Source organism: Stegodyphus dumicola, chromosome X2 (genome assembly GCF_044657685.1).
Source record: "Stegodyphus dumicola isolate Sdum_Otavi_A_Nest chromosome X2, ASM4465768v1".
Classification (NCBI taxonomy): domain Eukaryota; kingdom Metazoa; phylum Arthropoda; class Arachnida; order Araneae; family Eresidae; genus Stegodyphus; species Stegodyphus dumicola.
This window is the reverse complement of record NC_140781.1, coordinates 36,752,289-36,776,500: the sequence shown is the minus strand read 5'-3', so window position 1 is coordinate 36,776,500 and position 24,212 is coordinate 36,752,289. Positions and strand designations below refer to the sequence as shown.

The following is a 24,212-nucleotide window of genomic DNA, read 5'->3' as shown; positions in this document are numbered from 1 at the left end:
GGAACTCGCTAAATCATATCCAAAATTCACTGCCCTTGAACAAAAGTCTTGGTCTAGAACGGAGAATGCAGTTAACCGTCATATAAACACCCTTGCAGTTAAATTCGAAAAACTTCTTTTACAATCTTCCAGTTCAAGTAGTTCAAAAAATCTTCCCATTGTAAACATCAAGCCAATAGTTAATATTTCTAATGTTAGGCTTTCAGAAGAACAAGAGAGAATTCTAAAATATAATTTTAACTTCTCACAAACCTGTAAACCCTCGATTCCAAAGATTTTAGCTCCTATCGAAAAAGCTTTCAAGTTCAGTAAAGTTTCAGATTCACAGAAAGAAATGATTAGGCATCTTATCGCTCATAATGTGAAATTCAATAATAAACCTTTGAAACCAAATCTAACTGCGAGAGAAAGAGCTACATTGCGTGAAATTCATTCTAACCCGGATATTATTATTTCAAAGGCCGACAAAGGTGGCCAGATAGTCGTCATGGATAGGAACACTTACATCGATGGTGTCACTAAACTCTTAAACGAAGGACCATATAATCCGATCCCTAAAGATCCTTCACCTTCGGATTTGTCAAAAATAAAAACTGCGATCAAATCTTCGCAAATCATTTCAACCAACTTAACACATTCAGTTATCCCATCTGTTGCGAATTGTGCCAGATTATATGCTCTTCCCAAAATTCATAAAAGTGGTATTCCTTTCCGCCCTATTGTATCAAATTTAGGTACTGCCTCGTATCCATTAGCTAAATATTTAGTTTCTAGATTTTCAACTCTATTAGACAATAACATTTACACCATAAGAAATTCAATAGAGTTTGTAAAAAAAGTTAAAAACATTTCTCCTAGTAATTTACTCATGGTTTCTTCTGATGTAAAATCATTATTCACCAATGTACCAGTGGAGGGTGCATTAAGATGTCTAGAAACCAGACTTCGCGAATTTCATTTCTCTTGCATCGAAATTGATGAGCTAATTTCTCTCACTCAACTCTGTTTGAAACAAACACATTTTGTTTTCCAAAATAAATATTACAAGCAAACTGAGGGATTAGCCATGGGAAGCCCCCTCAGTCCCATCCTGGCTGATATCTACATGCATTATTATGAATCAAAATTGTTTGAAACTTTAAACTTCCCGGCATGGTTCCGCTACGTAGACGATACTTTTACTCTGTTTGAAGGTAATAAAGATGATTTAAATAAAGTTCTTTCAACAATGAATTCTATTGATCCTGCTATTCAGTTCACTTTTGAACTTGAGACTTGCAATTCTCTTCCGTTTCTCGACATTCTGGTCACACGTAACACATCCAACTTCAGTACTACGGTTTACCGTGTAACGAAAGTTCTATATCAAAGTCGAATCACTCATAATCCAAAGTACGAGATGCATGGCCTGGAGAGTTTTCCATAAATTTTAATTAAACTTAATATTTACATATATACAATGTAGGCTAAAATGCCTGAATCGAATATTTAATGCTCAAGAGGCAAGAACTGAATAGTTCCAGCTTAAATCTAAATCGAATTCTATTGCGTAGTGCATCGAAATTCTACCTTCAAGAAGAAGAATATTTTTTCAAGTCACGTGTTCAGAAGGGGAAAGGTCAAGTAAGCCAATAGATGGACTCCTAACGCCATCTCTTGGCGATATCAAAGAATATTCCTTAACACACTCCCCACCTGAACTCTGACAAGAGTTCATCTAACTCAGTTATACATACAATCAAGTACATAAATCACTATTCTATAAAAATATTAAAATATACTAATTAGTCAAACACTTCAATTCCAATACAGGTATCAAATAATAAATGTTATAACTAATAAATGAACTAAATTTTAAAATATTTTCCACTTAACTGAACAAACTTAACTAATAATATTCAATTTAATCATTAATAGACAAAAAAGAAAAAAAGCATAACTAAATCGTTAAAGTTCAAAATATCTAAAGTTCAAGAGGATATAGATGTTGAACAGTACGTTTTAAAGTCCCATTACCAGTTTTTAATTCGAATGATCGGACTTTACCATCACGTCCAGGAATAGTTTTTATGATTCTACCAAGTTTCCATAAGAGTTTGTTTTTATTATCTCCTTCGACTAAAACATCATCTCCTACTTTTAGTTCTGGTTGAAGTTGCGGATTCTTCAAGAAATGGGCAGTTCTAAGATCTAATAAATATTGTTGCTTCCATTTCCACCACAACTGTTTTAACAGCAATTCTTGATAACGCTTTCTTTTCAACAGCGTTTTTCTTGTCGTTTCGCTACCGATGATTCTAGCAAAGGTCAAAGGATACTTCAAATCAGTTTGTCCAATGTTTAAGAAGTGCATTGGAGTCAACGGTTGCGGCTCGTCATTGTCGTTGTAAACGTAACTTAGAGGTCGTGAATTAAGAACTGACTCCACTTCGACAAGTAGTGTAGACATTTCTTCGAAAGTCAACAATGCTTTTCCTACGATTTTTCTTAAACATTCTTTAACAGATCTAACAAGTCTCTCATAAAACCCTCCCCACCATGGGGCTCGTTCGATTATAAATTTCCAATGGATTCTTTCTTTGGCAATGAAATTCTTGAATTTGTCATCTTTTAAAACTTTTGAAAAATTCTCAAGTTCTTTCTTTGCCCTCTTAAAGGTCTTGGCGTTGTCAGAGTAGATGATTACGCAGTTTCCTCTTCTGCTCAAAAATCTGCGAAATGCAAGTAAAAAGGATTCTGTTGACATATCTGATACAAGTTCTAAGTGTACAGCTCGGGTTACTGCACAAACGAACAAAACAATATAGGATTTTCGAATGTTTTTAGAACTCTTTACGTAAACTGGTACGGCGAAATCAATTCCACAGACTGCAAATGGAGGCGATTCTTGGATTCTATCCTTTGGTAAGGGTGCTGTCATCTGGTCTGCTGGTTTAGCTAAATATTTTTGGAAAATTATACAACCTTTTAATGCTTTTTTGACTAACTGTCGTCCTTTAGGAATCCAGAAGCGTGATCTGACTTTAGCTAAAGTTGCAGCAATTCCTCCATGCATTATCTTCTCATGTTCTTTGCATACAATCAGAATCGTTAGTCGAGAATTTTTAGGTAAGATTATTGGATGTTTATTATCTAGTGAGAAGTCAGAAAATTCTAGTCTTCCTCTCAACCTCATGATTTCCTTTTCATCAATGTAAGGAAGAAAATTATACAAAGGAGAATTTTTTCCAACCGAATTACCTTCTTTGAGGGATTCATATTCTTCGGCAAAAAACTTCTTTTGCTCTGATCTTATCCAGAAATTTTCTGCTTCTTGTAACTCTTCAGCTGTGAGAGTTCCTTGAATGTCGCTAGTTTTTCTTAATTTTTTAATGAAACGTGTTGTGCAAGCAGTGACTCTTACCTTCTCTAATTTTCTATATTTTGATATGTCGAAAAGATCATCTGCACTTTTTTCGATTGTACATTCAAGTTGATGTATATCACCGGATCTCTTTCGGTATTCCAGCTTGTTTTCATCTATTGTTTCTTTAATATCTAATCTTGGCCAAAGTTCGTGAGGGAGTTGAAGCCATTGGGGACCTTGCGTCCAAATGGTCTCATTTATTAACTTGGAAATCTTCGTTCCCCGAGATACGAGATCGGCAGGGTTGTCGACACCTGGGCAATAATGCCAATCTTGAGGTGAACTCAATTTTTGTATTTCTTCGACACGATTCCTGACAAAGGGTTTGAAGGCTTCAGGTTGTTTCTGGATCCAAAAATAAGTAATTGTTGAGTCTGTCCAAAAATAGCACGGAATTCTCAATTTCAGTGCTTTCAGAATATTGCTGACTAACTTAACTGATAACAATGCTCCCATTAATTCTAACCTCGGTAAAGTAAGGGATTTTAGTGGGGCTACCCTATTTTTAGAAGAGACAAAGGCCGTTTTGAATTCTTTATTTTCTGTCGTGAAACGTAAATATGCGACTGTACCATAGGCTTTGACACTTGCATCTGAAAAGCAATGTAGTTCGAGATTTTCGACATTAATGTTCGAGTGCATGAAAAGGTAACGAGAGATGGAGAATTCAGCCATTTGAGGTAGCTCTTCACACCACCTTCTCCATTCAGAGGACAAATCTTCAGGTAACGGTTCATCCCAATCTATTTGTGACAACCAAATCTTCTGTATTAAGCGCTTTATTCTAACAGTGAAAGGTCCTAAAATTCCAATCGGATCGAATATCCGACCCAACACTTGTAGAAGAAATCGTTTTGTTTCTATTGGTTTAGATGTGAAAGACAATAAGTTCCGAACATCAAAATATAGTAAGTCCTTTGAATTATCCCATGCCATACCTAAGACTTTAAATGGGAAATTTTCTCTATTAAAATCTTCAGGATTTTCATCTGGAACGATACCCTTTTTTACCCACAATTCATGTAATTGTATTGAGTTACTATGCCATTTGTGAAGCTGCATGCTTGCTTCTTTAAATATTTGGACCGATTCTAGACTCGTAGTTAATGCTTCATTGATCGTTGGTTGGCTTCCAATCACATCATCTACATATACGTTCTCATTCAAAAAGTTAACCGTTGTAGGATAAAGTTTATTATATTTTTTCAGATGATGTTTAATGGTAGCGGCTAATAGAAATGGACTACTATTTATTCCGAATAAAACTCTAGTGAACCTATATATATCAGGAGAAATGGTTTCATCATTAGGGAAATTGGAAAACAGAAACCTGGTTGCGTCTCGATCTTTTTCATGTATGAGAATCTGTAAAAAGGCTTGTTTTATATCTGCGGTGAAGGCTATTAAATTATACCGAAATCTTAACAATATTTCGAATATTTCAGGGTATAAATTTGGCCCAACATGTAGACAGTCATTTAAAGAAATGGATCCTGGGGCATGCGATGATGCATCATAAACAATACGTAATTTACTTGTAGCTCGATCCTCGCGTATAACTTCCCTATGTGGCAAGTAAAACACGACATCCTCTTCATTTGAAATTTCTGAAACTGGTTCGATAATATTTTGTTTTAACTGATCTCTTAATACATTCCTGTATTCGGAAAATAGATTAGGATCTTTTTTAAATCGTTTTCTAAGTCGATGAAATCTTTGTTCTGCGATTTCCCTATTATTATTTAGATTTGATGAGTCATGTTTCCAAGGCAATCTAACTTTATAGCGAGAATTTTCATATGTTATATCTGATTCGAAATATTCGACTACTTCATTTTCAGTTGAATCGAAATTTTCCCTCTTATCAATAAGTCCTGAGTTTTCCAAGTCCCAAAACTTTGTTATTTGTTTGGAAATCAAATCTTCCCCTACAACTACATTGAAAGCTAAAGAGACATCATCATCACCTTTTCGTCCATGTAGGCACCAGCCGAAAATAGTTTCCACTGCAACAAGATTTTTGCTTAAGTATTTAACGTGTCCCATTACTATGTTGTAATAATAATCTGCACCAATTAGAATGGCAATGGGTTTTTTACAGTCGGGAAAATCTGCGAGCAGCAAATTTTTTAATTGTCTGTTTTGCTTAATTTCTTCTGATTTAGGAGGTGGAATATCTGCACCTGATATATGATCAGTTACTAATAATTCAACTTCTATTCTAGAATCGGGAGAACTTCTATGTTCTAAAGTTAATTTAACTACGTCATAATTTTTTTGGATGGGAGAAGTATTCTCAAAAGTGTAGACAGTCAATTTTTCTTTTCTTATGACTTCGAGGTTTAATCTGTCCGCTAACTCGCGAGCACAAAAACTTTTCATACTTCCACTATCCAAGAGAAGTCTGGAAAATACCTTTTCCTTAGCTGTTTTAACGTTTATCGTGCAAGTCTGTAAAAGAATTGTATTATTTGCATTATGTGAAACGGCCGAAACAATTTCTTCTTTCTGTTCCTTAGTTTGTGTATCATTTTTCGAAATTAATATACTATCCTTTTTATCACTTGGTGTATTTTTAACTATCGAAGTGGATTTAAAACATATGGCTTCTGAATGTTTACCTTTGCAAATTTTACAAACTTTAGTTTGGCGTTGCCGGCACTGTGAGATTTTGTGTTTAGGGGCCAAACAAAGCAGACAACGCGCTTGTTTTTTCAAAATATCTCTCTTCTCATTAACTGTAAGGCATAAACAGGACTCTGAGTCATGGTTTTGAAAACAAAAAATGCAGTTTCGATTTGATGACGCGGCTGCCATAAATTCATGTGTAGTGACAGTTTGTTTATGTTTCGGCGTCGGTGGATATCTGTTAATACCTTTCATTTCCGGGTTTGACTTGCGTGGAAAGGATAACGAATTAATCTTTTCTCGCGATTCTATTTCTAATCGGAGAAAGTCTAGAAATTTGTTTAAATCATAGGTTGAAGGATTTTCAGTATTTGTACGATGAAATTCTAAAGTTATATCGTTCGGGACAATTTTCATCAAAATTGGAATAAACATGTTGGAATATGTTTCTGATTTCACACCGAATGCTAAAAGGCTTCTGACTTGAACGTTAATTGTATCATAAAGTTTTCGCAATTTTGCCACTTCACTTGAACTTTGAACGGGATTTAAATTTAAGAGATTAGAAATGTGTGTATTGATAATAAGGTCACTTTGGCCGAATCTATTTTTAAGAATGTCTATAGCAGAGTCATAATTAGCCTCTGAAATTGAGAGACCTTCTATGGCTGATGCTGCGTTTCCACATAAATAAGTTCTCAAATAATTAAATTTTTCTATCTTCGAAAGTGTAACATTGTCATGAATAGTGACCTTGAACGGATTCCAAAAATTCATCCAATCGTTATAATCTCCGGAAAATTTGTGAATTAACAGTTTGGGCAATTTCACATTGCCTTCAATCTGTCTTTTGGTTTCAACTTCTGTAGATGAATTATTTAAATTCGTGTTGATATTTTGAGTATTGTATTTCCTTAAATAACGGTTGATTTTAGACTTCGCTATTATTATTTTATCGTTATATTCCATAGAAGTGTTAATATCTGAATCTAATTTTGATTCATCTTCAATCAAATTTTGTATTTTTTCTTTTAAATCAAGTAGTTCCGTTTCTTTACTATTTAACAATTCCAAACAATTTTCTAACTCTTCTTGATTTTCTTCTTTTAAATACTCATCTACATTTTTAATAATTTGAGTTACAGAAGCACGTATATGTGCTCGATTCTTAATTAGTGTCTTCTGTTCCATTTTAATAAATTATCAAAGGAGACTTACCGTGAGAAGTCTTCGCTTACAAAGCTAATCCAAAAGGCGAAAAACACAAATTTTCAAATTAATCAGATTCTTTTCTGGGGCCGATGCACCATTATGTAACGAAAGTTCTATATCAAAGTCGAATCACTCATAATCCAAAGTACGAGATGCATGGCCTGGAGGGTTTTCCATAAATTTTAATTAAACTTAATATTTACATATATACAATGTAGGCTAAAATGCCTGAATCGAATATTTAATGCTCAAGAGGCAAGAACTGAATAGTTCCAGCTTAAATCTAAATCGAATTCTATTGCGTAGTGCATCGAAATTCTACCTTCAAGAAGAAGAATATTTTTTCAAGTCACGTGTTCAGAAGGGGAAAGGTCAAGTAAGCCAATAGATGGACTCCTAACGCCATCTCTTGGCGATATCAAAGAATATTCCTTAACAACCATAAACCTTCATCGGTTTGCCTTCCACCACACTTTAAATCATGTCATCCGACTAAACAAAAGTTAGCTTCATTTTATTCCTATGTTTTCCGTGCTCTTCAAGTTTGCTCCTCCAAACTAGCCCTTGATGAAGAACTAAAGTATTTAAAAGCAACAGCTATTGACAGGGGCTTTCCACCCAACATTATTAATCAAGCAGTTAAAAAATTCTCATCTCAACACACTAAAAGGCACAATCTTGTTTTAGGAGATTATAAAAATTCTGTTGTCATTCCCTTCTTTCCATCAATTAGCTATAAAGTTGCACATATTTTGCAGAAATTTAACTTTCGGGTTGTTTATTCTCCCATCAATAAAATTCCGAGTTCCATACTCAAGGACCCCATTCCGGATATGAATTCCTGGGGTATTTATAGGATTCCTTGCCAGTGTGGTTTAATTTACATTGGCAAACTAAGAGAGCCTTAAAATTTCGCGTCAAGGAACATGAGGCATATGTTAGAAAAAAGGAAACACAGAAGTCTTCTGTTGCTCAACATTGTTGGTCCGAAAACCACACTTTCAGTTTTTCTGCTGCCAAAATTATTCAAAAAACATCTTCCATTGGAGAACTGGATTTTCTAGAGGCATTTCACATTCATAAAAATCTTTCTGTTCTAGTTAACGATCCTAATTCCAATCCAAATTTGCCTTCGGCCTTTAAAGAAATTATGTTTTAGTTCTGGTTTTACCAACAGATGGCGCCACTTGCTTATTCTTGTCCAGGCTTTCTTATCTTATCTAATCATTATTTCCTAGCTTGTTCATTTGCAGTTTTGCAGCTGAAGATGGTGGTTCGGTAAAACCATCGAAACTAGTCCTGTGAAAACTTTGTAAATATAACGCTGATTTTTGTTGTTTGATTTCTGAATTAATAGATAAAATAGTTAATTCAAAATAGATGCATTCTTATTTTTAGTTTTATAGAATTTATTGCAGCATATGATTTTCATAGAAAAATTTGAGGCTATGGGGAAATTTTCTGGGAAAACTTTAATTTCACTTTAAAGTGTCAACCATATTTTCGTTTCAGAGTAAAATGTTCAAAGAACATCTAAGTGAAATATCATGATGATATTTTAATTAGACGATTTTAAAAAATTTATTATAATGCGCGGTCTCTGAGACCGCACGTCCCCTGTTATGTTCAACTTTTTCACTTCCCTGTTACGGGTTAAATAAGTAACAGACGAAATGACAGCGTCTTGTGCAAATCAAGTAAAATGAACGTTTATATTATAAAAAGAATGCATCGAAACGTTTTCGTTTTTTCTTTGTTTGTATTGTCTTATCTTTATCTATTTTCAGATACTTTGTGTAAAACTATTTGGTAAATGTAAAATTATTATAATAAGTTAAAGGAATACCAAAACTTTTCGCTAAACCAAAACTAAAATTTTTGGCAACCTCTTGCTGCAGGTCCCGCTACCTCCATAGGGGTCGCGACCCACAGTTTAAGAAGAAACTCTGGGCTAGAGGATAACTTTTGCTCTAATCCAGCGCTAAAAGTTAATATCTGATGCGCTGCGTCAGGAACACGAGTCATTAAAGCGATCTGTTTCGACAGTACTGTCAACGTGACACATGGATTTATGAATATTTTTGATGAGTTCGTTTCTCACCTTAATCTCGTCATATATCTGGGGTGAACTTTCGATATTTACACTATGTTCTATCTTACTGCTAAATATTCTTGTTTGAATCTGTACATAATCAAATTTTGTTTTGGCTTATATGAACCAGTGAATATCTGGAATGACATAACTACTAAATAATACAATTGTACTTTTAATAATTGTAACATCTGATTTCTTATAAACGTTATTGCATTTTTTCATTCAAAAGCAACAGCATAAAATGCACAGCACGTACTTAGTTGTATCTGAAGTAATCTTCCGTTCAACGTCATGAATACATGTCTCTCAATATTATGCTATCTGTTCTTGTGTAGACTGACATATAATTGTACTCATAGTTATTTCTCCTGGCACATTTATGACCAAGTATGGAAACATAATGTTTGTTCAATATTGTGTATATCTGCTATGATCTTCTTTAACTCATTGTTACAATTATGTTACAACTGTTAATTGTACTGTACAACAAACTTCTTGATTGAACTTTTGGATTTTATTACTATGATTTAGTACAAATTCCAGTACCTCTGAGTCATATGACTTGAATCTTGCATGAACTGCACAATACTTTACATTACTGACATTTATCTAACTGTGATCTTCTACTTTAAAAGTTTTGCATTTATTGTTGCCATGTTTTTACTGTAGGCAGTTGTCAATTCCTGTCTTAACTATTCTGGAAAATATTCAACGTATGCAATATACCCAAATAACTCTGTATTTTGTACAAATGTAAACTTTGAAATTTTGACTTTGACAATTAATGTCCGACTGATCTGTTTTAGTCACGACCTAAGGTTGTGGCCAGCAGATAGTAGATATTACCTCTGAGTAACATATCCCATTTGTTGCCCTTAGGCTAACTTAGGTTGGAAGTTGCTCAGTAAGTCAGTGTTGTTGTTGTTACTAATGTTCAATTGTCTCACCTACAGTTAAGCCAAGCCCACGAAAATCACCTTGGCCAGCAGCGTAAGATACGCCTGTCGTTGGCAACAGCCTTGAGCACCTTACAGGCGACAGTATGATTTTGCTTAGTTCCGCCCCCCCCATTTTGATGGAGAACACCCCGGGGGGACGGGTCCGAGGGTCTCCCACTCCACCTTTCGGCTCGCCGCATGTTTAAAGTGCCCCCCATATTAGAATTACACAGTGCCCCGCATATTTAGTGTGCCGCACGTACACTATACATTTACAAACATCCATGCCTTTTCCGGGATTCGAACCCGGACCCTTCGGCACGACATCAGCGACGTTAACCACTATACCGGTTGGGCGGCTCTCACCTTGCTAAAGACAGAATATGAGAAGCCATGTTTTATTATTAAGAACGTATGATGTTTTTCATAGAAACGAACGTTTAGCAAAATTTTGCGACTGACGCGTTTTTTTGAGCTTTAGAGCAACATGCGACTTTTATCTTTCATGAAAGTTGAAGAACGCAGAAACACGAACGAAATCCGTATACAATGCAGGATCAGTCACGAAATTGCTGTCATCGATGTTACTGTTTAATGCCGGATTAACGTAAACACAATTAGACAATGAGCAGCTGTGTATTGATGAACCAGGGTACCCTTTCACGATCACCTGTTGATAGGGAATCATCCCAGCTTTTTGTACGTGCTCATGGTAAGTGCATTGTACATGCGTTATGTTTTTTTCCTAGTGTCATTCACATATTTCGCTCTTAACGATTTAAGCATGAAATTTGGAATTTGCGAGGTAACATACATCCACACAGATTCATTCAATGAATGCTTTTTCCGCAACGTAGAGTTACTTTAGGGTGAGGCAGATTTGAGGTTTACCTTTACGGTGCCTTTTAGAAATAAACTTTACAAATATTATTTTGAAATTTCCTAAAATGATGGCTGAAAAGGATGAAATGTTAAATATTGCAGGGAGATTTAGAGAGGTTTAAAACCGTAATAGTTTTAAATAGAAGTTACGAAAAGTCAGTATTTACTTCAGTGTTTTAATTTTTTTTTTTTTTTCCAACAAACCGTGGTTTAAAAACATTAGGAAAAAAGGGAGTTTTATTACATGTTCGATTGCTGGAGGCACAAGCTAGCTGGGTGGACGCTTTTGTTAATTCTTCTGTGTGATACAAACAGGAGCCAGTTGCGGGTAGAAAGTTTTCTGCGAAGGCATTTCTTCTAAGAAAGGCGTACGATATCGATTGGATTGGGTTGGATTATGGCCAAGCAACTAAAGGGCTATTTGAATAAAGGGGGAGATATCTCTGTAGAGGACTTTAAAGTGCTCCAAACGTCTTTCTCGACAAATTCACCTCATCTAAAGGATATATTTAATTGAGAATTTTACAAAAAACAGGCCCTAAACGGAAATCTAAGGTAAGGTAAGCACTGGTAAAAGTAGGGAAATTCGAGCCTAGGGTCGAACTAGTAGTGCTTACGTGTTTTATATATACTGGCTAGAAGTAGATCAGGGAAGCCTATGAATGACCGAATGGATAAGACAGTGTTGGTTGACTGTTTTGGATTCAAATCCCAGAAAACCGACTAGCAGAGTAGTGATTTTACCTTGTCACATAGTCGTCGCATGCTTTTCAAAATTAAACCTTAATTAATTAATTCTTACTTAAAACAATTGGCCATTAATCTTGTAAGGCAGATAGGCGCTGTCTGTTTTGCAGTAACTGAATACCCACTTACTTAAAGACTGCCTTTACTTGTTTTCTTAATAGCGTTAAATTTTCGTAGCATTTAGTAATTTATGAGAAAATGAAGACACCTATATTCCAACAGTTTTTATTTTATTGAATGATAAATAAATATAAAACATGATTTTAATCTACTTTTGTCAAGTTAACATATAACTCCTATAGTGGTACAAAGAGCAGTCTATAAAAGATGATTTTGAGATTTAATTCATCTTCTTTAATCTTTGTTTGAAACACAATTAATAGGGTGAGAGGTAGTGTCAGAAAATAAAAATTATTTAAACGCCACAGTAATGGACTATCTGCTAAAAGGAAGAATGTCTTTGTGGAGGACATTTTAAGAGGAAGCGGCACGAATTTATATTGCATAAAAAGACCAATAGAGGGGAAAAGCGAAGAATAAAGTAATTATAAGTGTCTGATTATAAATACAGAACTTTAAACTATAATAGTTTGATACTTGAGTATAGACTATTCAAAAGAATTAACTTGGAAAATTCGATAATGCACAGAAAATTAGAGAGATAGGAGGAGGAAAAGTTGTTTACATTTAATAAAGGGAAAGTAAAATTTGATTTAAATTTGTGTGAGTCTTCAGTACCCCTAAATTCATTAAAATAAATAATAAAATGTAATATCCTCTACTGGAAGTGCTAGTGCTTCCCTGAATTTTTGTAATGTTACCTATCTTTTAAAAAAGTTAATCTTTGTGATTTACTTAAATATGACGAACATGCAAAAGACTTAATTTCTGATTTTATTATTTTAACACTTTTTTTTTTGACTGAATGCACTTTTAAAAATACTCGGCGTTATTTATTTAGCCAAATTTTATTACTGAATGTAGTTTACAAAATAGTATTAAATATTTTAACTCAGCAGAAAACGCCGATTCTCCAGTTTAGAACTATAATATAAGGTTTAAATAAAGGCTTATGAACCAAAGAATTATAAGTTAATTTGCGGTTATTTTTTTCTTGATACAAAAAATAAAGCATCCCGGGAAAGCTTTCATATATCTGAAAAACATTGACATACCTGAAAAATGTATGGGGACACCTATATGTACTGACGTACGACGATATTTTACAGAAATTAGAGCATTTACTACCCACATAACATATGCTCTAGCTTATGTTAAATACACTGACTACCAATAAGTATTTGGACACCTATGATAGAAAAGAAAAACTAACTTTATTCAAAATCAATAGTTGGTAGAGCCTCCACGAGAGGTAATTACAGCGTGGACCCTCCGGGACATACTTTCCACAAGTCTTTGTATGACAGCCAGTGGTATTTTTTCCCACTCGGCTTGGAGAAGACATAGAAGTTCCTTCACCGATTTTGCACGGGTAGTGAACTTCTGAATTCGAGGATGCAACTCGTCCCAGAGGTTCTCGATAGGGTTCAGGTCTGGACTCTGGGCAGGCCAGTCCATTCGATGAACTCCATTGGCACCATACCAAGCCTTGGTTAACGTCGAAACATGACAACTGGCATTGTCGTCCTGAAAGTAACAGGGGTCCAACCCGTAAAACTGCCACAACGTAGGAAGCACATTGTCATCCAAAATAGTGAAGTAGGCATCGGAGTTGAGCTTACCATGAATGGGGACCAAGGGTCCCAACCCATACCAGGAGAAACACCCCCAGACCATAATTCCACCTCCGCCGAACTTGACTGTTGGCACAATGCATTCTGGCAGGAGACGTTGTCCAGGTAGACGCCAGACCCAGACCCTGCCATCCGAACGGTAAAGGGTGAACCTTGATTCGTCACTCCAAAGAACCCGTTTCCACTGATCTATGGTCCAATTTCGATGTGCTTTGCACCACATTAACCGAGCAGCGTGGTTGGACTTTGTGATCAAAGGCAGCAGCATGACCATGAAAACCAAGCAGATGTTCTTCCTTACGGATGGTATTCATTGAAACAATACTCCCGGATGCCTGTTGAAACTCCTCGCGGATGAGGATCGTCGGTTGGGTGCGGTTCTTCTCTATTTCCCAGTTTCGTTGGTCTGCCGACTCGGGGCACATTCCGACAATCACCGCTCACCTTCCACTATTTAATCACATAGGCCATTGTCGATTTTGGGTACTTCAGATCGCTAGATATGTCCCTTAAGGATCGGCCACATTTGTGATACCCGATAATTATACCTTTCTCGAAATCAGAGAGCTCCGAACTGCGAGGCATCTTGCATGCGACTAAAGCCGATGCTGTTTCCTACACGATATATACCGGCGGAGTCCGTGACGTACCTTAGGACCGCAGATATCGTCATTTGCATAGGTGTCCAAATACTTATTGGTAGTCAGTGTATAACGGTATGTCTGAGGAAATTTTCAGAAACTGAAGAAACTTAATTCTGAAAATGAATAACTTTGTGTAAATGCGTAAAAAAATAAAATAAAATAAAAGCATATGAAAGCATTAAGGTTGGAAGCTCCTAGGTTCTTCCATGACTGGAGAATAGAAATTTAAATTTTTGATAAAATTTTGCATATTATAAGCATTTTTTTTTACAAATTTCACCTTTTATGAATTTTGAGAGATAGCTGAAGTCCTGTGTGTAAGATGATGCTTGTTTATGCCTTTGCAAGATATTGCTTATTAAGGGTTGATTGCTTATGAATAAAATTAAGAGCTTGTCGTAATTTATGGGAAGTTTCACAATTATATCTAAAAATATCCCACGAGACCTTTTGAACTTCTGCGCTGAAGATTATGTTATCGACTGAAGAAAGGTTAAAATACTTCTAAAGTCATCAGAGGTCAAAGCTTTAAGCGACGTAAATATAGATGCTAACCTTTGACCATTTCTGCTTTGAATAAACTATTAATCTAGTCAGAATTCTTAAAATAAAGGATTTTTTAAGATTTCCTTTGAAAGCTCTTACCATTTCTAGTGAGACATTTAATATTAAAAAATACCGAGACAAATTTTCATTTCCATTTTCAGACAAAATAAAGGCACCAGTCCTTTTTAATTTGTTAAAATATTTTGACAAAAGAGAAATTTAGAATTTTATGAAATCTAAGCATTTCATATAAATGCAGCTATGATACCAGCTGCAGCTAACAACAAATCCATTCACGTGACGAACTACAAAAAAGGCAACTTTTTTAAATATATAAATCATAAATACTTAAGTAAATTCTTATACATTATTTCTGCTGCCTACAGGGAAATTTAGGGTTTTAATATATTCCTTCTTTTTTGATTATACGTGTTTAATTTCTTCGAAGTTACTCCCGAATGCAGGCAGTCTAGCCTCCGTAAGGCAGTCGAGCATTATCGTATGTGTGTAGTATAGTTCAGCTGCTCTTTTAGTTACTAGTTTCTTACAAGTATTTTATATGCTTTTAATTTGGCTTTTTTTTTCCCGTCAAAAGCAAAAGTAAAATGGAAGTGAAATAAGCCATTTTTATTTCAGATTCACAAATCTGTTCAACCATATTTCAGAAGCTTTATAAGACATATGAAAAACAAAGCTGAAATTCCGCCATGTTTGATTTAACGTATGATATGTTTATTATATTTTTCGCAGGCAAAAATGTTGTTGACATTATGCTAAAGCAGGATATTTTTCTGTACGTTTTTGGTCTGCTAACAGGCGAGAAGTGTAAATATCAGGCTTATAAATAAGAGTTACCTCCTTTGTTTCACTTATCACAATGAATAATGTTATTTATGATTCCCTTTCTGTTAATTGCTAGAATATGATGGAGTTAGTTAAGCGTCCTTGTGTTTTTGAAGGGGATAAAAAAAAGAGATTTTAGAAAGCAAAGACCGTTACATTACCCTTACTCAGCAAGACTTGAAACCACATAAAAAAGGTAGGCAGACTGCTATTTGGGGGAACCAATCAAAGTGACTCCAGTTGATCGCAAAACCGCAAGTCGGTTATTCATTGGCATTTTCCTCTTTTTTCTCTCCTACGCAGGAGAAAAAAAAAAAAAAAAAAAAAAAGAAAGAAAGAATAATTGCTTTCAAAGGTAAATTCGATGTTATTATTTTGTACCTTGAAAGAGAATTTTCCTCAAAAATCTACTTTCTAAATATTCATAATTGTCTGTCGTGAAATCATTTGATAGTTATCAGACAGCACACTTGCAAGATAATTCTTCGATTTCAGGTTTTGAGTTTTGATAGATGAGCTACTTACATCTTAATAAAATTATGCGCAAATAATCACTGTCTGTAACTTCAAAAATTAAACTGGATTATAATTACTAAAAAATAAATGCAGTTTTTAATGTTAGAAATGCATCACCATATTCTTGAAATGTGCTGTAGGGAATCAATTTGAAGCAAAGTTGATTTAAAAGGAAATATGCTGGATATTAAATTTTAATTCTGAAGTCTAATATTTGAATTAAGTGGCTACTCTTCTGCATGCAAACGATGCCTCTTAATATTTCCAGTTTGATTGTAGTTGTTAACAACTATTTTACTACAGTGTTATATAGGTTATCTAGGAAACAGTGAAGTTATAAAGGGAACTGTTCCGAAAGTAGTCTTCTTAAACAATAAATCCCTCATTAAATATATAGTATATAATATTATTACTATATTTAATAAGGAAGAAAAGTAATCAAATCAAAAACAATTGCTGAATAACATGGTGTATATAAGCATCAAAGTCAGTTCAGAATCAGCTGGGAAGCAATAGGAACCATTATACTGCACTCATAAGTGTCAGAGCAAAATTCTCCAATTGTTTAGGTGGTAAAGTAGTAGTACGTAGTAGGCTAAAGAATTTATCGTCTTCGTTATTCTCGTTTCAGAAAGGAAGGGGCTTTTATTAATTGAGTTATACGGAACCGTTAATTAGTTAGTTTCTTATAATTCCTATTTAACCATGAGATTCAAATGCTTTGCCATCGACTGACTGATTTGATTGTAATCTAAACGGATGGCTCTTTATAATTATATTTAGAAATACTACTCTTATATATAGATACTCTTATGTATTTTTAGTCAATGAGCTGAGAAGCGATGCAAATGCAAATTAATTAGGGTTTTTAAGCGTGCGGTTGAATTTTCAGTGGTAGTTACTAGAGTTCCAAGTGCGTACTAGATGTTCCTTTGAGGTGTGCTTTGAGACAGGAAGGTAAAATTCGAGGTTTCACCGTGTTTAGCGAGTCGCCGTTCTTCAGCCAACATGACGTTTTAAGAAGGAAATAAATAATATTGGATCAGAAGTCATAGATAATTTACTTTCCTTAAGTTCTACTGAAGGTACAACAGCAAATCAACATAATACTGTCCACTAAACATTAACGACGGTACAAACCGATTCACTAGGGCCGCTACAGTATCTTAAACGATCATTTTGCCTCTACTGAAATTGCAGAGTCATTAGGTTTTTCTTTTTTTCCTTTTTTATTTGGGAGGGGGGGGAAGCAGGAGACGTAAAAAATGTGTAGTGTCCTAGCCGGAACTCATCTGGACCTCTCGAATACGCGTTGAGCATGCTTTCAATCACATCACGAAGGCAACCGGAAAGGAGGGAGAAAATACCTTATAAAATAAACTGCAAAAATCTGCACATTTTATTTTTGGGCACAAGGTTTGATTTACAAAGTCATCAGATGTTACATTAACAAGCTGCACAAACTGCTGTTGTTGAATGTAATGACATACATTGTAACAAATATATACGCTACTTAATTTTATTTCAGCTTTTCTGGCGTCTGATTATCATTATTCAGCCATGCACACAATATTATTAATCCAATTATACGTATTCCCACATCAATATGTTACTATTCAAAAGCAATAAATAAAGACATTATTATGCTAAAAGTTGAATGTTTCTAAAAAGTAAAATCTCGCTTTCTTCTCTCTGTAAATATTTTAAATATATGTTTCCTTCGTAAATCCCTGTACCTACAATAATTTTCAGATATTGTGCAGTGGAAAATAATAAACTGAACTTTGAGACAAAATAAAATTTCTGCTTGTTAACACATCTTTCTAGATATTTCTATGTTTGGGTTTAATGTAAAATGCAATTAAATGTGAATAAACACAAGACAATACAGGCACAAATATCCATATGCTGGAGGTGATAAATTCAGTTGTAGTAACTAAACTGTGGTGATAGATTCAGCCATATGGTAATAAATTCAATTGTGATGAAGATGTTCCGCGTTTCTGAATGGTCTTTTTATGTAAAGCTGTAGAATTATGAACAAAATCATACCATACTATAAAAGAAAACGCTACTACTAAAAAAAAAAAAAAAAACAGCAGACAAATTTCTAAAAAGCAGGATCAATGATTAAGTTATTGACGGCACACACCTGGCATTAATGGAAAACTGATTTAGTTATTGACAACACACACCTGGCATTGATGGAAAAATAATGTTGCAAAGTTCTGTTCTTATTAGCAAGAACATTTTCATCCGACTAATTATGGCAGCTGTATAAGTTATTGAAACCTTTCTCAGGTCTTTATCTCTTCACTCAAGGGAGAAAACAGCTAGAAACGATCGTTCGTAATTATTCGTTGGCAGAATTCCAGATACATAGAAAAATCTTGTTCACAAGACGCTGTTTATACTGGTGTTAATGCGGCCAGAGGCTTTGTTGATGTATCTTACTACGCCCCTTTTAAGCATTTGTTGGATTATGAAACTTTATCGAAATTCTAATTATAGAGCTGCGTCAAATCATTTCAAGAATGTTCTTTTTATTTGTATTTTGTTGATCTTAAAGTTCAGGTATACCACGATTGCTGAGAAATCTACCAGTTCACGTAATCGGTTGAAGGTACGCGAACAAGTTTCAAGGGTATTCTTCAACAGCCGTTGATATTCTCAAACAAATGGCCTTGAATTATCGTAGACGAGCACGCTGTCGGTATTGTCTTAAACGGAAAAAAATTCTTGACAGTTAACTAACAAAGCACAAAGCACGATCTGTCTGACAAATACAGTTAGTAGGAAAATCATAATGGAATGATATCACCTAGCTTCTTCTTTTTAACGGATAGGTTATGAATGTTATAATCTGAAATAGGTAACTGCATCCACGTGATTGTGTGGATGCAGTTACCTATTTGAGATTACATTCTTTTACACACAAGTAGTGATTTTTATGATATGAGGATTCTGCTTTTGTTCTGCAAACATTAATCTTTTATTTACTTTTGTTTTAAGAATTTTAAACGATTCTTAAAACAAAGTATATAAAAGTAACACCATACCGACCCGTATTTCAGAATCTTTCACAGTATTTAAAGATATCTTGAAATAACAAAGACACGCATCAATAAATGTATTTCCTTGCAACGTGAATTACTGTATTTATGATAACATCGATAAACTTTCATGCGATTTCAGCGCTCATTCTTGAAAAGAATTAAGAAAAGGACACACGTCCACACAGGTAACTTCAATCACCACAACTAGTCTATAATTTCCCATCATACGACCTTTTCCAGTGGACATGCCTCCCTCCATGTATTTATAATCTACTTCTCACGGTAAATTACAAATTATTTAAGTTAAAAGGCTATTCTAAAATTCCTAAACTTAGTTTTGGAACTAAATGATGCAAATAAATAAATAACTAAAAGGTAAAGTATTAACAAAATAGGAATATTTTTCTGTTTAGGTAGATATTTATTTTTTCTAAATAATATATGGTTTCTAATTCAAAAGCCGCAGACAAAAATAGGTGTAATGGCTAAGCTGGAAAGGAGTGCACCTTCAAGCCGTGCATACTGCTTCAAACTTTTATAATCCGTTTCCTTCGTAGTTCCCCCAGCTTAATAACTGTAATTTCACTGTACACATTGCTATACACTTTCCTGATCCGCTTCCTTTCAAATTCAGTTTTTTATTTCCCTCTTAGAATGGAAGTCCACTCCTAAATGACGCCTGCGAGTATCGTGAGTACTTTCCCGGAACCGTAACGAGGAAACAACTTGCCAGCAGATTTAATTCTGATGCCTTCAGGTGTGGGAAATCCCCAACGCAGCGACTAAATTACTTACCGTGACGTCAATGTGACGTAGCGATTGCCATCCAGGGCTACCTTGCATTGCGTCATAGTTGCCGAAGCAGGTCAGTAATACAAAAACACGTTTCATGTCGCACGTCTGTTTGGTATTTGGCACTGTTGACATTTTACCCAGTTATTGTGGGTATATCATGAACTAAATAAATTGATCGAGTTGCGTGTTTATGACTCACTCACTCATTGCCGCACTCATTTTTTCCAAAAATATTTCAGTTTGAGAATAAACAACGCGTTTTTGTTTAGCATCGCTCACTTATCTGCTTAACGGACGCATTTTTCTCGGTTTGATACAATATGCATGTAGGCACACTGTTTTCTATAAAAGAGAAGTAGACTTTTAAAGCTCTTTTTGAACATACGTATGCGATTTGTCTCGAGTAGCCTTGATTTTCGCTCTGTCACGCTTCGTTAGAGAGTTTGATTATTCTTTTTACTTTCAAATTTGGGGATTGGCACTTTTAATATACACTTGATAAGTTTCTTTCTTTCTTTTTATTTTTAAAATTTTTTTTATGAATTATTGAAAGTATATCCTGTTTAGGAGTAAATGGATGAAATTTGCAATAACAAAGCGGCTACTATTGCTTACTAAAGAGTAATCTCTTGAGAATTGTCGTCAGAAGATTACAAAAGATTAAAAACTAGATTTAAATTAAAAATATAAATAAAAATTTAAAAAATTAAAAGCCAATAATTGCTCGATAGTTATTGCTGCAAATAATGCGATAAAGTAAGAAAACTGCAAGAAAATCTTTTAGCCTTTATGATTGGCAAGACGAGAAAGGAAAGTACAAACTAAAAAACAAAAACTTGTTTAAAAATTTATGCAAAAACGGGGGAAGAAAGGGGATCAAGCAAAACTGTAGCTATTTGTCAGGAAGCAGACCACAGTTTAACATGATTAACTATTTTTTCGAATTTATTTCTGGAAGAATTAAAAAAAATGTGAAGCATATTTTAAACATTTTTCAAGCCATTAATTGAAAATAATAAACAAACTCATTCCAGAAACAAATTTGTTCTATCACTTTAGAGCGGAACGTACAGCCCCTTCGTATGTAATCTGCACCGCTCAGAAGTCACAGGTCAGACCTTTTAATTATTGCAGTAGCCATTGCTCTTACAGTAAATGCAAATGCGGTCTTTCTTCGGCTGTTCTTAGCTAACAAAGTAATGGTAATTTTCTGAAAGCTAAATGCTAATTTTCTGGAATTTTTATAGCTAAAATGCCAATTTTATAGGAACTGAATGGATTGACCACAATATGTGTAGATTTAAACCCTGTAAAACACGTATGGAACTGTCTTGGGAGGGCAACTGCAACTCACGTTGGCACTCCCAAAACTCTTCAGGACCAGAAAATAGCGTTGCTGCAGGACCGGCTGCTACAGAGACTCCTAAAGTCTCTCATTTCTGGTATGATGTCATGTTGTGAGAGCTATACGACAGTTAGAGGAGATCCTGTTAGCTTCTTTTTCTATAAGCCCTATTAGCTTCTTTTCTATTTAATCTCCTAAAGTCTATTTTAGACCTTTTTAGACCTACCTGTGCCAAAGAACCTTGCGCACTAACATGCGTATATGCAATGAGTGTGTCATGGTATACTTTTTGTATTATCTCAACCTGTATTCATTCAATATATATTATTATATGTATTATATCAACCTGTACTCAGATCAACCTGTATTAAATTTCGTTATGGAGATAATCAACCAAATGTGAAAATTCTTTCTAATTTTGATGCCATGGTACCGTCACAGTGAGTTTTAGCCAATAGAATTGAAGCTCGTGTTTCGAAGCTCAGAATTTCCATCGCGTGCTAAACATTTGAAAAACATTTGAAAATTAAAATGCTGCATCGGGAAACATATAAAAAATGCCTTTTTAATTTCTTCCTTTTCATTTACAAGTGTTAGTATTTTCTAATGCTTCTAAGCGATGTAACAGCATTCTAGTAATCGTATTGTATTGTTGTAATAACATTATTGTTTCATAACTTTTATTATAATAAAACTCCAGAATGATTGTGTTTTCTCTTTGTTATTGTAATTGTTCCTTTCTTAATCTCAAAGAAAGATCTGTCTTTTTTTTAGAAATTCTGTGCAGGAACGTGAGCACAGGTGCAGATAGAAGTTAGGCCAACATCTGTGCAGTACCACAGGTGATTCAGGCATTGCGGAACCTAGCTAACTGTTAACTTCCACCCCAAGTTTGAGAGAGATAGACTGGGGGCCGTCCGAGGTCTCCTACGGCTTTTTCCCTACCTCCAAACTGTCCAGAAGGCTTTTGGCTCTTAGCTCTTATTTCGAGTGCCCCCTGCCGCACAGACACTGTATACTCACAAACATCCATGCTTTCTTCGGGATTCGAAGCTGGGCCTAGCTTATCGGTACGGCAGTCAGCGTCACTAACCACTGTTCCGTCTGGGCGACAAACATCAAGAACAAAAATATAGTGATTACTTTTTAAGATGATATTCGAAGTTTACCTGAAAGTTTTACTTCCTCAGCTACAAAATATAGCATTTGATGGCCGTTAAAGTTTTGATAGCGTTTAAAATTCTGTTCTTAAAAAGTTCCATGCATTTTGACAGTTCTAAAACATTTTTCCATTAAAAATAATTTTCATAAAATATTTTAACTAATGTGGTATTTATGATGTAAACTATAGATACATTTAGATCACCATTTGACCAAATACACTCATGTCCATAAATTAAGGATAATGCAAAATCAGGCAAAGGAAGACTTAGAAGCAAAACAAATTTGACTTATTTGTAAAGTTTATTTATTAAACAAAAGGTAAAGAGCAAAAAAAAAAAAAAAAAAAGATGCTATATGTTTGATTTTACTAAAAAAATTAGCGATTTTTTCTCCCTGGAGCAAATTACAATAAAAAAAAAAAAAAAAAAAAAAAAAAAAAAAAAAAAAAAAAAACCTATTTGCAAAAAAACAATATTACATGGTTGGTATGATTGTTAATAAATTGTATGTCTCCCAGACGATGCAATATAGTCCGTACAACGCCCAGGCATGCTGAGTATCAAATTATCGATCTGATCTTGGGGGATATTATACCACTCAAAAAGCAATGCTCTCCGAAGTTCCTGTAGACATGTAGGAGGAGGTTGACGGGCTGCAAATCGTCGGCCAAGCATGTCCCACACGTGCTCTACTGAATTCAAGTCCGGTGAGAATGCTGGCCAGTCCATACGGGTGATATCCTCCGATTGAAGGCATTCGCTTACAATGTTTGCACGGTGAGGACGGGCGTTGTCATCCATAAACACAAATTGTGCGCCCATGGCGCCCCGAAACAAACGTACATGTTGTTCCAGAACGACGTCCCGATAGATTTGGCTTGTCATGATCAACATGCAAGTCAGTTCTGGAACCCAGAATAATTCCACCCCAAACGAGCACTCCTGCCCCACCGTAACAGTGTCGTTCAAAGATGTTTTCTTGGTGGTAACGGGTACCTGGAACTCTCCATATGAAAGTCCGGCGAGAATCAGACTGCAAGCTAAACCTGGACTCGTCGGAAAACATCACACAAGCCCACTGATGCGGTGTCCACAATGCATGCTCTCTACTCCAGGCTAACCGCAGCCGACAGTGAGTTGCAGTAAGTGGAACGAATCTGACAGGTCTACGAGCATATAGACCAATCTCCCCTAAGCGTCTGTACATGGTCTGCCGTGAAATTGTCATACCAGTGGCTGAAGAGAGCTGACGAGACACGTCTGAGGCTGTGCTCTGCCTGTTTCTTTTGGCAGTAATTGCCAAATACCGGTCCTCATTCAGCGTTGTAACTCTGGGGCGACCTGTGCTGTAACGTCTATTCACATTACCATCATCTTGGAATCGTTGCCAAAGCCTGGAGATGACACTCTGAGTAGTTCCAAGTTTCGTCTGATACTTCCAGTTGAGTACGCCCACATTCCAGATGGCCGATAATTCTACCACGTAAAAAAGCATCCAAATACGTCCTTTGTGTCATAACTATTCGGTTATTACACTGAAATGCTTATAAAGCGCCTGCGAACAATTTTACTTTGTCTGTATTCCTTATATATTACTCTCTTACACTCTCGTCATTATGACGTAGCATCGGTGTCATCTGGT

The 24,212-nt window shown here is 35.2% G+C and overlaps 1 protein-coding gene and 1 long non-coding RNA gene across 3 annotated transcripts in view; one reads left to right on the top strand and one right to left on the bottom strand.

Moving 5' to 3' along the window:
- The window catches only part of LOC118185804 (uncharacterized), an 83,839-nt gene that overhangs the window by 20,294 nt on the left and 39,333 nt on the right, over nt 1–24,212 (top strand). The gene's annotated exons all lie outside the window — the stretch shown is intronic.
- Nucleotides 1–24,212, bottom strand: part of LOC118196336 (neuralized-like protein 2) — a 191,550-nt gene that overhangs the window by 154,345 nt on the left and 12,993 nt on the right. The window lies entirely within an intron of this gene.